Source organism: Corvus moneduloides, chromosome 5, assembly GCF_009650955.1.
Source record: "Corvus moneduloides isolate bCorMon1 chromosome 5, bCorMon1.pri, whole genome shotgun sequence".
Taxonomy (NCBI): domain Eukaryota; kingdom Metazoa; phylum Chordata; class Aves; order Passeriformes; family Corvidae; genus Corvus; species Corvus moneduloides.
Window position 1 is genome coordinate 66971019 of NC_045480.1, and position 13406 is coordinate 66984424.

The 13406-nt window shown below is 38.2% G+C and overlaps 1 long non-coding RNA gene across 1 annotated transcript in view; it reads right to left on the bottom strand.

Annotated features, from left to right (window-relative positions):
* The window catches only part of LOC116444591, a 43786-nt gene extending 30945 nt beyond the window's left edge, over window positions 1–12841 (bottom strand). The window contains exon 1 of the long non-coding RNA XR_004240394.1: window positions 12521–12841. This is a non-coding gene — a long non-coding RNA (uncharacterized LOC116444591). The remainder of the gene's footprint in view (window positions 1–12520) is intronic.
* Window positions 12842–13406: the final 565 nt, after the last annotated feature.

A 13406-nucleotide genomic window follows, 5' to 3' on the forward strand; every position in this document is an offset into this window, starting at 1 on the left:
AGATTCCTACCTTCGTTCCAAACCAGATGAAGCCAAACAGGTGGTTCAAAAGCTACTGGGGAGGGATTAGCAGACAAGCAATCAGACAGCTTTCACCTCTGCCCTCAAAAAGAGAAGAAATACCAGGATCGTTCAATGGTTCACCAGCAAGGAAAGGCAGCAATCAGGTAGCACCTTTCTAGCAGAGGAAATCAGAAGAATCTCACAGTTATTCATAATGAGGTCAAAATTTTGTCAGAGTAACCTGAGTATATGCAGAATTACCTCTGTTTCAAAGATCAGAGGTCACCCAGTCCTGTCATTTTCCCAATACTTAATAGTGCAGATATTTAATAGCAGAGAACTGGAACAGCAAACCCCTCAGTGTTAAATTATTATCTTTCTGAGTCAGCTATACTTGCGAGCTTTAAAATTTAGGACATCTATTCTGGATTACAAGGTAATCAAGAAATGAAAGGGTACATCCAACCACAGTCTTATGTTTTATTTCTAATCTCGGAAATAGGTTTAAGTCAAAACATGTCTTGTTTATGTACTCAACTGAGCCAGCTAGCCTATGACAATAATCACATATCTTATATCAAGGTTAGGTCCAGCACAACAGCAGGAGTGACATGGTGGTTAAGGAGGCTGACCTAGGATGCAGAAACAGCCAAGTTCAGTCGGGGGCTTTTGATTAATTTCTCTCATGTGCCCGAAGGCAAATCACTGTGGCACAGGCACACCAAGACATTTACATGTGTAAATTCTGCTCACTCAAGAAAGCTTGAGAGACAGACAAACAGTACCTGAATAAAGGTACTCTCCAAGTGTCATTGTTCATACAGCTTTTAAAACGTTTATGCCTCCCTAAAATGTGTAGCCTGACATATAGAGGTTTTGAGAAGAAAAATAGACTCAGATAGTTTAAGTACGCAAAGTACAATCATATTTTGGCAGAATCCACAGCAAGTAAGAATAAAAGTAACAAACTCCTCAAGAGTATGTTTTAGGCTGCTTGTATGGTACAAAGATGTTCTAACTGTGTTAATATCACTGAACCTGATCCAAGTCCTGATGAAGAAAAAGGACACTTTTAACTGAAGTTAAATAAATTTGAACATGATCAATCCTCAGTTAGCTGTGTATAGGTCCCTACCACACAGTTTTAACAGGGCTGTACAGATCACCTCTGTACTACCAGTGCAGCAAGAGCACATCAAAAAGACCATACCCTAATGTTGTTTAATCACTTCACAATCAACTTAAATATTATTTTCTCTCATATATTGACCATCCTTAACTAAAAGACAAATCTGTGCAAATACTTCAACCATACAACATCAGCAAATTAAACTGACACTAGGTTAAAAATGTGTTTGAATTCCAAAGTTATTTAAATCTGGTGGCAAATTAGGATGATATTCTAGGAATATCATGTCATAAAAATGTATGAAGACAATTCATTTGGTTATACTTAGAGAAAATATTAAGACTTGGTTCTTATATTTTTTACTTACATTAACTAACCCAAAAATTCCAAGTTAATAAAAGTAGCAAGGAAAAAAAAAAAAAGAGATTGCTTATATGGCTCCAATACAATCCTTTGATGATCAGTTTGGTGCTCGAATAGCTAAAAAACAATTTTATTATTTTGCCAATATGGTAAAAATAAAAATGCAAATATACATAAGAAATTTTAAAATCCATATTTTTATTAATAAGAAATCTCAAAAGCTCCTATTCAATAAACAGTTCCCAATATAATTTTTAAACAGCAGATTATTTAAACCATGTTTGGACCAGAATACTTCCATTTCAAAAGATAAAGCAGATTTTTTAACATTGGTTCTATTCCTTAGTGTATTTTTTTGAATTCTAGTGTATTTTTTTTTAATTGGACTCCAAAAGCAACAATAATTAAAACCATATGTAGAGCAGGAAGGTCCCATTTTTCATGTTATATTACTTCAGCATTATTATAAGTCCAGCCTGTCTGATGTGAGTCTAATTCTTTGCTCAATCTTAGGCTAAGTCCCACTGGAAAAGTGGGATATTGTGATTATTAAAAAAAGCAGAGAAAGAGGAGACTAAAGAACTCCCTGCTAATGAGTAGGAAAGAAATGTGCCAATCTACAGTGTAGCATGTCTAAATTGAACTGCCAAACAATAAACAACAATTCTTCATTACAGAGAGATATATTTTTTGATGTTCATAGATAAGAAGTGAAGAACAAAAATACTGATAAAACATAATAAAAATAATAATAATATACAATTTGGAATTTATAATGTTTGACTACTTCCCCTACAGCCTTTGACAGAACAAATATAATTCAGACACCTGGTATATTCATAAAATATTTTAAAAGATAGATGAATAATGAAGGTCCAGTAAGATATTGCTAATATTATTAATTTTATATCTACTCATCTGAGCTGATCAAAATAACAACACAATTCAGCTTCAGTGAGAAGGACGGCTGTGTGCTGTAGAGTGGGACCCAACAACAAGAGTACTGAACTGATTAAAAAGATTAGCAATTGTGCAGACAAAATGTTTAGAAATGACAGTTTTCCAAAGTTATTTGGGGTACTTGGGGTTTTTTAACCTCAAGGAACTCTCACTTACACTGCCTGTACTCCCAGAATCTTCATCCCATGCAATTTAGAAAAAGCACAATGATGACAGAGGAAAATGTCTTTGAAGATTGTCTACAATTCAAATTCTCTAAAGACTGGTGCTACAGCATCAGGTAAAATATTTCTGCTTGCAATATTATTGAACAGACACCATCTCATCAGCAGATCTCAATACATTTTACCAAGGAGGAAAAATTTTTAAATGGAGGAAGTCATGGTGAAAGAACAAATAGAATGCCTGTAATTAACCAGGATATTCATATGGCAGAGGTAATAATAGTAAATATTATTTTAAAATTCACATTTTTGCAAAGCATTCTTTCTAAATTGCCAAGAGGGAATTGGTGTTACTTGACAGAATTACCACAGGGATTGGTGGAACTTTAGACACACCTGTATTTATTAGAGGACTGCAAAATATCCCTTAAGTACTTGAGAACCTGGGGAAAACAAGAGCATTTTTACCTTGCTTCACACAAATACAGACAGACTCATCGGTGATTCAAGGAAGGTCCTTGCATCATCTGCACATTGATGGTGTTTATTCCAGGCCACTGGCAAGCCCTGGAATACTGTCTGGCCACCCCTGACTAAGACCACAAGACCTGTGACTGCTTGATGATTACTCATCACTCATTTAGCCACTCTTCATGCATACAGTATGTACTGAGATGACTTTGTACTCTTCTAGCTGCTTAATCAAAATTCTTTGCCCTCCCAAGTCCCCTTTTCCCATAAAAAAGCCTCCCTTACTTCAACTGCTCTCTTAGACCTATCAACCCAAACTGTAATCTCATCAAAAAGGTGTCATATCAACTTTACAGTATCTGTCTTCCACAAGTCTAACAGTTATTATTACCCTTATTTCATCCTTTATAATTGAGTCCTATATCAGCCATGCCATTATTTTGCCTAAGATGCATGTCAGTCTGACAGGCCTATAATTACCGTTGTAACCTCTTTCACCCTTTCAAAGTATTGGCTCAACAATAGATTTCCTCTCATCTTCTGGATTTTTCCAGTGTCAGTTTTATTGAAAAGCAATGGCAGTGGTCCTCTGGGACAATTTTTCTGTAACACTTGGACATACTATAAAGAAATGCTGATTTTAAGAGGTCCAAGGTTAGGCCCATTGTCATCCTCATTAATTGTTGAAACAAGGTATTTCAGCTTCAGCATCATCATATGCCCATCATCCTGTTCCTTTTCCACAGAGAACCAAGAGGAGCATTCTGGATCAGCACTAACTTTGAATTTTATGCATTAACCTGTAGCAAGCTTCACTTCAGAAAGCCAGCAAGTTAGACAATAAGGGAGCAACAGATGGGATGCCTGCTTGGGGAGTAAAAAGGGCTGTAAGAAGAGAACATCTGTCTTCTAAAACACAAAAAAAGCCAAGTTGTTTGTTTCCCATTATGGAGACTACTGAGAAACCCTAGGTATTTGAAGGGACAGCTGCAATTTGGCAGATTAAGGAGAAAAGTATCTAGATACAAATGAAAATCTGTTCAAAATGAAACCTTGAAAATCCCAAATCTTTACTTAAGTAATTTTTGTCCCACTCATTTCTTATTATTTACCACCTTACAACTTCTCTGCTACTGCTGACCCCTACCTACTTGTGCTTAATCAACAATTTCCCGGGCAGCACTTTTCTGTGCCTCCCAAATCCACCCAGGGGAGATCACTGAACAGACTTGAGCTGGGAAACTTGGTATCTTCACCAAGAAAAAGTGGACAGGTTAACACATAATTCAGAAACGTGGTTGGTAAACCATGTAACAGAAATATTTGTTGACTACCTCTGTTTTTCCTGTATTATTACATACCTTTCTGCCTTTTACGCATAGTGGCAAGCTAGCACCAGGTTTACTAGAATTTTTCCACTTTAAAAATTTTTTCTAAGTCCTTAATTAAATGGCCATTTCTTCTCGTGTCTTTCTGCTTCCTTTACAAATGTCTTCAATTCCTAACTTCTCATTTATATTCATTTATTCTTTGCTATCAACATTCTTTTCTTCCCATTTGTTTCGTTATGTATTACAGCTGCTTTCTCTTCCCCTATAAGCCAGGCTAGTTTTCAACTGCTGAAAAATTTTCATTAAAAATGCCAAAGAACTGACCCTGAAACATTTCACTCAAGACATCCCTAGTTTGATAAAACTTTTGTCAAAACCAGCAGAGGATTCAGGAAAAGAAGTGGGATTCCTTGTGACTGCCACAGGGCCATGCACTCTCTCTGTGTTCATAGCTCTGGGCAAGATACAACAACAAAACAAAAAAAAAGCAAACCCAAAAACTTTCTAGTTACCGAAACAGAAGGGAAAAAAAAGAAAACAAAACCAAAACCCACACACACCAAACAAAACTCAAATCATACCATACCACATTTTAAATTCTCAGTCCTTAAAACAGTGCTTAAAAACAAAGGAATATATTTCTCAAATACTTTCAAAACAGAGACACTTGAATAGGGACTACAAAAATACAAAATCAGAGAACAAAGAGTCTAGAGCTTAGTACATGCTTCTCTACGTTACCAGAGCTTTCTTAGTTATCCATAACTCACACAATTCCAACATTCTGTATTTTTAAATTTGTTCAGCTAACTCACTGAATGTCTCAGGAAGTGATGGTTGTCTCTCTAGCTGAGAGTGACTGACAGGTGCTGTGCAGGCACATGTGTAATGAATGTCACAGATAAAACGGAGGCCTCCTCAGAGAATGCCACGGGGAGAGACAGCTTGTCTTCTGGCAGTTTGTAAATAGCAATCCACTGAGAGTTACACGGATTTGAGTTACAAGCCACTTTATTCCTGCCTGGTCTCTGTGGGAGTCAGGAGAATAAACAAGTGCTTTTCATCATGGCACTTCCCATCCAGTGGAAGACAGTGTCTGTTCACAGCAGACCCTTTCAAGGAACAAGCTGTATTTTGCTTTATCAACACCCCAATCATGTAGCTAAGGCTGCAGTTGTAGCCAAATAGTCATCACAGACCTAGATTTCCACAAGCTGCATTTCTACCACGCACCTATTCTCTCCTTTTAAACAGAGCACACATGCCATGCTCAAATGGTGGATGGGATTCTGAAGGTAAAGTCCTTTAGAGATTTATTAGCATGACTTTTACTGCCTATTTTACTGAGTTATGCCTGGACACAAGAACAGATAGCTCTACAAGAGCGCTCTCACACATTTATGCAGGCAGCATGTTTTCAAGATAAACTCTTCCTGTTCAGAATAATAAGCATTTCTCATCTTTTTTTTTCTCCTTTGTTTCCTTACTGCCTTTCTGTCATGAGTAGAGCAGAGCAAAGATGAGCAGCAATACCTAGAGTTTCATCCAGTAAAACATGGACACTAGGAAAGCCTTGGAGTGCATACACAGTTGCTGTCTTTTGGTCTGGATATCCCAGAGACAGCTGACAGGCAGACAGAATCATATTCTCTAAAGATGTACCCAGGAAATGGCACTGCACACACACTTTCAGATAAATCCCTGCATACTGAGGTTGTGTGAGAGGCCAAAGCCAGCAGGTGGCACTCAGAAACACGTGCCAGAGCCTGGATGAGAGCAGGATTTTCTGCACTACACAACTACTGTTTTCTCAGCAGTGCCTTGTCTACATAACCAGACACAAACATGGAAAATAAATTTGTTATGCAGAGTCTGATTTTTAACCCAATATCAGAGAAACATCTATGAACTCTTAGTCTCAAGGGAAATAATTGTCAATGCCATCTCTAAAGCCACACTCCCACAACCCAACCACAAAAATTCATGTACTCGCGTTCCATTTTCTTCTTCCCTTCATGCCAGTGTGATTTGCCTGCACGAAGAGCATTTCCATGCTTGATTACATTTCTTCAGTCTCAAGAGAGGGAATAAATTTTATCAGTCTTCTGTAACACATGGGATTGGAAGCATTTTTCCACTGCCTTCAGTGTTCAGAAGTGAAATATCTGAACACCTGCAGGCAATTGTACTTATTCACTGAAGATGATGACTAGTTTTCCAACATTTTTGCTGCTTCCCCCTGCTTCTTCCTTCAACATGTAGCCATTTGCTCAAATTAGCACATGTCCAAGCCCAAACCTAAAGCTTGTTTTAAAGTTTGTCTGTGTTGGCAGAAATTTACCACTGCTTTATTAATGATTAAACCAAGGTTGCTTCGGTTTGCGATAAGGCATCTCCAGCCTCATCTGTCACTGAATAACAAGAAGTCAGTGCTGCCTGTCATTCCTAGAAAGACACTGAATCTAAGGCTGCCACTTTAAGCACAGCTCTCATTATTTATTCTCTTTCTTCTACACAGCCTGTCATCAAAATAGACTTTTTTTCATATTTCACTTTTTTATAAATTTTAAAACTCGACATTTACAGGTTGGGGGTTTTTTTCTCCCCTATTAAACTTTCTGTGCGAAGAAGAATGCAAACCTAAAGAATTTGCAAGGTTGGATCATATTGCTAAAATTTGTTCCCACACTTCTATAATTTCTTTCTAAGGCTGTGTCTGACAATTTAAAGAGGGCCCTATATGTGGGTCTTTAAGAACAAAGCCCATAATTAATACACTTTCTAAAAGACTGGCCCCTACGACTGATTCAAGCAGACTCTCTAACGTGGCAAGACAGACAAGCCAGCCAGAAAAGTCACAATAGAAATAAAGAAATCCTTACTCCTCTTTTATCCTTTTGTTTTTCTTTTTTAAATATGACCTTTATTTTTCATCCAGTACAAGGGCATAATCAGCACAAAAAGCCTGAAATAACCTTATTTCTTCCCACCACCAAGAAATCCAATATGAACAAAACTCTTCATTCCGATTTACACAGTAAATAGTTTGTGAGATAAAACTATAAGCTCAGAAGTACTTCAAGACATAATGCAGTGCTTTATGACCCCTTATACTCCCAACCACAAAGTCAGCATTGTTGAATGTGTCTCCTGATAAGAGGGAGAAACGCTCCATGCTCAGATTTAATTTTTTAAGAGATACAAACCCATATTTTGTTCCCTCTAAATGACCAGATAGGATGTTTCTGAGGTGCTTCTTCTCTTCCTTCCAACAGGAGGGATAAATACAGCAAACATGGTCCAATTGACTCTGTTCTCTTGCTTTTACTAAAACAATTACACTGTGTATTTACCCAGAGAAGCCTAGGGGATTCTTTCCTTTTTTTTAATTTTCTCTCCCTCTTTTTATTATTATTATTATTATTATTATTATTATTAATTCCAGTTCAAAACTCATATGAATAATCAAATTAATCTAATTCTAGTTAAGGAATTTTTTAGCTTGCCTTACAAAGTGCAGACTAGTTTTGGATGAGACAGACCCAAATTTTACAGTCCTGATTAAATTAGTCTCAACAGTGAGGAGATCATTTTCTTCATCATCAAGTCAGAGATCTGGCACAACAGTTGGATTTCAAAGGCAATACTCAAAAATTGTCAGCTTGCATGGAGTTGTCACGTACTTCAGACTTTATGTTTTGCAAGTTTTGTCTTAAAAAATATTACTGCCCCATTTACTCTGCTGCTCTCATCTCACATAAAATTTTAGTTTAGTTAAAGATGAAACAAATAAGCTTTTGAAATATTTATTTTTATTACAGAAGAGAACAAAACCACCTTTGTATTTCCTCTTTCACATACTTTTAAGGTGGCATATTGTTTAATGGAGATATTATTCATGTTACCGTTAGATTACATACTTTGCTTATAGCTATGAATTAAATATTAAGTAAAAGCGAACTGCATTTTAAACATTAATTAGAAATTACATACCTCCAGTACAGTGGATGGGAGGAAGGACTACACATTGATCTGACTATTTGAATTTATTCCAGCTGACTCAGTTACACAATTTTTTTTTTGCTTGTTTTTTTGCAACCGGATGGTAAATCTTCAAAAATTCTGCCTTTTTCCTAAGATTGAAAACAACCCACTATACATCAGAGAATTCAGAATGGCACATTATTAGTGATTTACAGAGAACATATCGTAGCTAGTTAAGAATTTTTCCATTGGTGATCAGGCCATTTCTGTGCAAAAAAAACCCCAACCCTCAGAATCAATTTTATTGTCCTTTCCTGGTTTCCTGCATTTAAAGAAAATTCAAGTTTCAAAAATACTAATATTTGACACCTTTTAAAATACAAACACATAGAATTATTAGTATAGCTATCTAGATTAAACACACTTGCACATGAAAATAGAACTATTTGCATGTGTCCGTCCTCCTTCCTTACTGTCTGGAACACAGAGTGACAGGAATGCATCCTGTTTCTTAACTGTCTTACGAGTTAAGTGCCCAGGATCCATCCATGGGTCCCCAAAGAAAAAACCTTTGAACAGACACTTACTAAGGCACATGGGTATTTTCAGACTTTGCTAAGCAACAAATTTTCACTGTTGCCAGTGACAGTAGCTGGAACTCTGGCTTCGTCATTTTTATAATAACTGTCTTGATTAGAGAAATAGAAAAGCAGCATAATCAAAATGTTAGCATAGTAACTTGTATTAGAAGGTTGGGATGCATAATGAGGGAGAATTTTTTTCCACAATTGGAAATAGTTGCAAGTGCTTATATGTAGGCTTATGGAACTCTAAATGGAAAGCATTTTTAAGAGTTACAGAAGGTTTAAGGCAGTTTGTCTTCCCTAAGTTGTGAGTTTGGGGTTTTTTTTCAACAGAAAGTTTTACAAGCCTTAGACAGACTCAGGAAATGACACGGGTGTCAGAATATATTTGCACAGGCTGCAACGGTATATAACATGTTGACATTTGGAAAAATATTGTTTCTTTTAATCAGATTTTTATCAAAGGAGTGGAGTCCTTCATTCTAAGATGAGTGACTATAATTAGATGGTTCCCCAACCAAATCCTCCTACTCTCCCAGCTTTTGATACAACAGTAAGTTATTTACTCATAGAATAAGCCCTGCACCAAGCTAATGAGATGAACAATAAATGCATCATTAATTTATGCTAGATACTATTCTGTTCCTTTCATATCTATTGTCGTTATCCTCCCACAGCACTCAAGCTAATTCTAATTGACGGTTTTCATCAGCAAATTAAAAAACAATATACTCCAGACTATACTGATGAAAAATATAGAGAGTAAAACAATATGTTCTAAGAGAACAGCACACTTTGTTATCTTTATGGTGCAGAATGAAAGACAAATTAGCTAAAGAATGCTGTGCAAGTCTTTTTATTGCTTTTATGATAATAAGAAGATACTCTTTATTTGTTTTGATTGGATGGTACAAATTCATTGTCCTGTTACAAATTATTGATATGGTTGAAAGTCAGCACTGTCTGGTTTAATACTTACAGGTGTTTCCTTCTGATAGTTTACATTTACAATTTAAATTGCATTTGGAAAGCTTAAATGACTAATCCTCAACTTAGAGGCACTCTCCTATGTAGGCACTCTCCTATTATGGAAAATATAAATCCAGTGTCAAACACCCTTTTTTTTGTTAAATACACTATTGGTAAAGAATTTTTTACTTGTCCTGTGGAGAGAGAATTACAAAGTTTTAAGGGGAAACTGAGGCAGGGCCAGCCTGAGGGCCACGCTGGGCCTGTAACAACATCTATATAACAGTAAGAGTATAACATGTCTTATTTCTAACATGTCTTATTTTTTACCTGCTGAAAAGCAGTTGGCTTTTAGAGGAAATAACCACCACCTCTCCAAAGAAAACCACAGCTTTGGCATGTATTGTGCAGCTCTAGGGCAGGATATAGAAAATCTTTCACATGAGCCACTCCACCCTCCCCATCCTTTTGAAACTGGACTGCACCAGCAGCTCAAACTCATTTTACACACAACTTTTAAGATGCCTTCTTTAAAAGATCATCGTCCCTTTCTTCTGCTCACATGCCCTTCTAAACCCCATGCCAGGCAACCTGGACCTCTGGCACTGCTCCGGCTCTGAACTCAACACATGTAGTGGTACATTTGCTATCCTTAGGGAGCTGCTTGCCCTCTCTATAGCTCAGTCTCATCTCAAACTGTAACTGTGGCAGTAATACATCTGTACAGTGCTTTCATGTTACAAATATTGCTTGGACTCTGAGTCCAAGCAGCCATCACTATTTTCAACTGGTTCTCAGTTGATAAAAAAGATTAACTGCGTTAATATTTGGGTTATGGCTTCAAACTGAAAGAGAGTAGGTTTAGAACAGATATTAGGAAAACATTATTTAATGTTAGGGTGTGAGGTCCTGGAACAGGTTTCCCAGAGAAGATGTAGATGTCCCGTCCCTGGAACTGTTCAGCTGTTCAGGCTGGACAGGGCTCTGAGCAACCTGGTCTAGCAGAAGGTATCCCTGCCATGGCAGGTGGTTGGAAATAAATGGTCTTTAAGGTCTCGTCCAACCCAAATCACTCTATGATTCTGTGATGTTACTTTTGTTTTATTTAATTGTCTCCTACAAGCCGTACACTTACAAGACAATTTTAATGTTCCTCCCCCTTTTCTCTCCTGCCTTGTCAGTAGTAACCAGTTCTCTCACTTAGGTTTCTATTCCACATCTATATTTGTGAAAGTTCCCCTTCCTCAGGCACATGTTAGTCAAAGATAAACAGTGTAGTTTTATGACTATCATGGTATTTTGCTAATGTTTTTCTAACTCAGTAGTCCATAAATAAGCAATATCAACGTGGTTTTCACAGTTGACAGTATCTGACATTTCATAAAATGCTGTTCATTTATTATCATTATTAACCCTGCCTCTGACCAACAAAAGAAGTTATACTGGCACATGAACCTATAGTACTCCAGCAGATTAACTACACAACACCAGCAGGATGCCATTCAGAGGAAAAATGCCATGTCTTAAAAAATAGATCATAAACTGATGAGGAGCCTACAGCTCCCAAGCCACACTTCGAGCAGCCACAGGCCTTGATTCTTCTGTCAAAGTGTATCAAAGGAAAGAAGCTGCAAAGGGGACAAGCACTCTGAAAGCTTGCAGAGACAGCAGGTGGTCATTTCAGGTTACTGCTGTTAAAAGGAAGTATTGCGCATGTGTATTCACTTTTAGCACCCAATTAATGTTTTAAAGAGATTCTTGAACACTTCTTATAATTTTATTATTTTTCACTTTTATTGTTTTAATGCCCTCTGAGAACCCTGAAAATCCAATGTCTTTTCCTTTCAATTTTGTCCTTTTCTATTTGACACACTCATTTATCTGAGTTTCTTAGCAAGCGTGCAATTAACATCTTTTTCTTTCCCTGTCCCTTCCTTATTTGGAAAATGTCTTACTTCACATGTGCAAGATACAATATCTTACAGCAAACAGCGCAGCACACCACAAAACTCAAAAACTTCATCCCAACTTCCCAGAGCAAGACAAGGACCTAAAGAATAAATTTAAAATATCGACAGCAACGATGTAACAGCAGCCATGAAGTAAATGATAAGGGAATAAATTCTGGTTTCAGATAGCTTGGGTCCAGACATTCTACCACTAAAATTTAGATTGCCAACTTAAAACATCAGAGCACACAGTCAGTAGAGGCAACCTTGGACTCCAACTACAGAACTAAGGTAGAAATACCAAATCCAGAGCTCCAGTCCCTGAAATACCTGACTCAGCACCTGCTTAACTTGAAGGCCCCTAAAGCCAGAGTGTATGCCGTGTAGGATTACCAAGATATATTCTTTTACAAGTTACTACTCTTTCCTAATTTGACGGAAGTTTTCTGTGCCCTCAGAACTACCTCACTTAAAAGGAATTGACACTTCTAAGGCAAACCAGCATGTAAGCAATCCCACCTTTGCCTACGAGGGGGCAAATCAAATAGTCATTCACTGTGCAGTTAAAACATACCAGGTTGGATACTTGGTGAGAGGGTCTGCAGGTACCTACTTTGGCAAATATATCACCTGGCAAAGTCCATCCTGTCCCGGGGTGCCGTTCCGAAGCCGCTTTATTCCCGAGCCGCCGCTCGCTGCCCAAGGGCGCTGGGCCTTTGAGGCGGGCCCGGGGCCGGGCCGAGCGCGGGGCAGTTCAGCGGCCGGGCCCAGCGGCCCGGGGGCTCTGGGGCTGGCGAGGGAGCGCGCCGGGAGCGCTGGGCTGCTCCTTGGGTTTCTTTGTGCTCCGGATAGCTGGGAAAAGGTCCTGGTGCGTTCTTCTTGTTCTTTTTGCCTTTCCCTCCCCCTTGCCCCGCTGCCTCCCTTCCCTCCTCGCCGGTCCGGGGAGCCTGCGGGGTGGCCCCGGCTGGTCCGAGCCCGGGTGTCTGTTCCCTCTCCGGGAACTTTTTGTATTTTGAGGTTTGGGGTTTTTTTTTTCCTGTTCTACCCTGTTTTGTTTGGTGTTAATAAACAGTTTGTTTTTTCCACATTCACTTGCTGTGACCCATTTGTCTCATTGGTGGAGGAAAAGGGGAGGCCCTTTTCCCTTCGGAGGGGACACTCATTCCGGAGTGTTTCCTCCTGAAGTGTTGTCTCCAAAACCGAAACAGTTCCTCCAGCAGTCAGTGAAAAGGCAATTCAAAGCAAAAAGCAAAGAGGCTCTGAATTGTAATCAGGAAAAGACTCTGCTGACAACTACAGAAGCTTAGCTAAGTAATTTTCCTGGCTAAATTAAATGTGTGCAGTAAAGAGCTAATGTCAAATGATACAAACTGGTGTCCTTGGTCCTAAAATGCAAAGAGAGGGTGAAAATAGCATTCAGTAATCTTTCATTCAAGTCAGGTCCTCTTTTCTGGGCTGTCACTGACAGCTGAATGTAAATTGCACAAATGCTGCTGCAT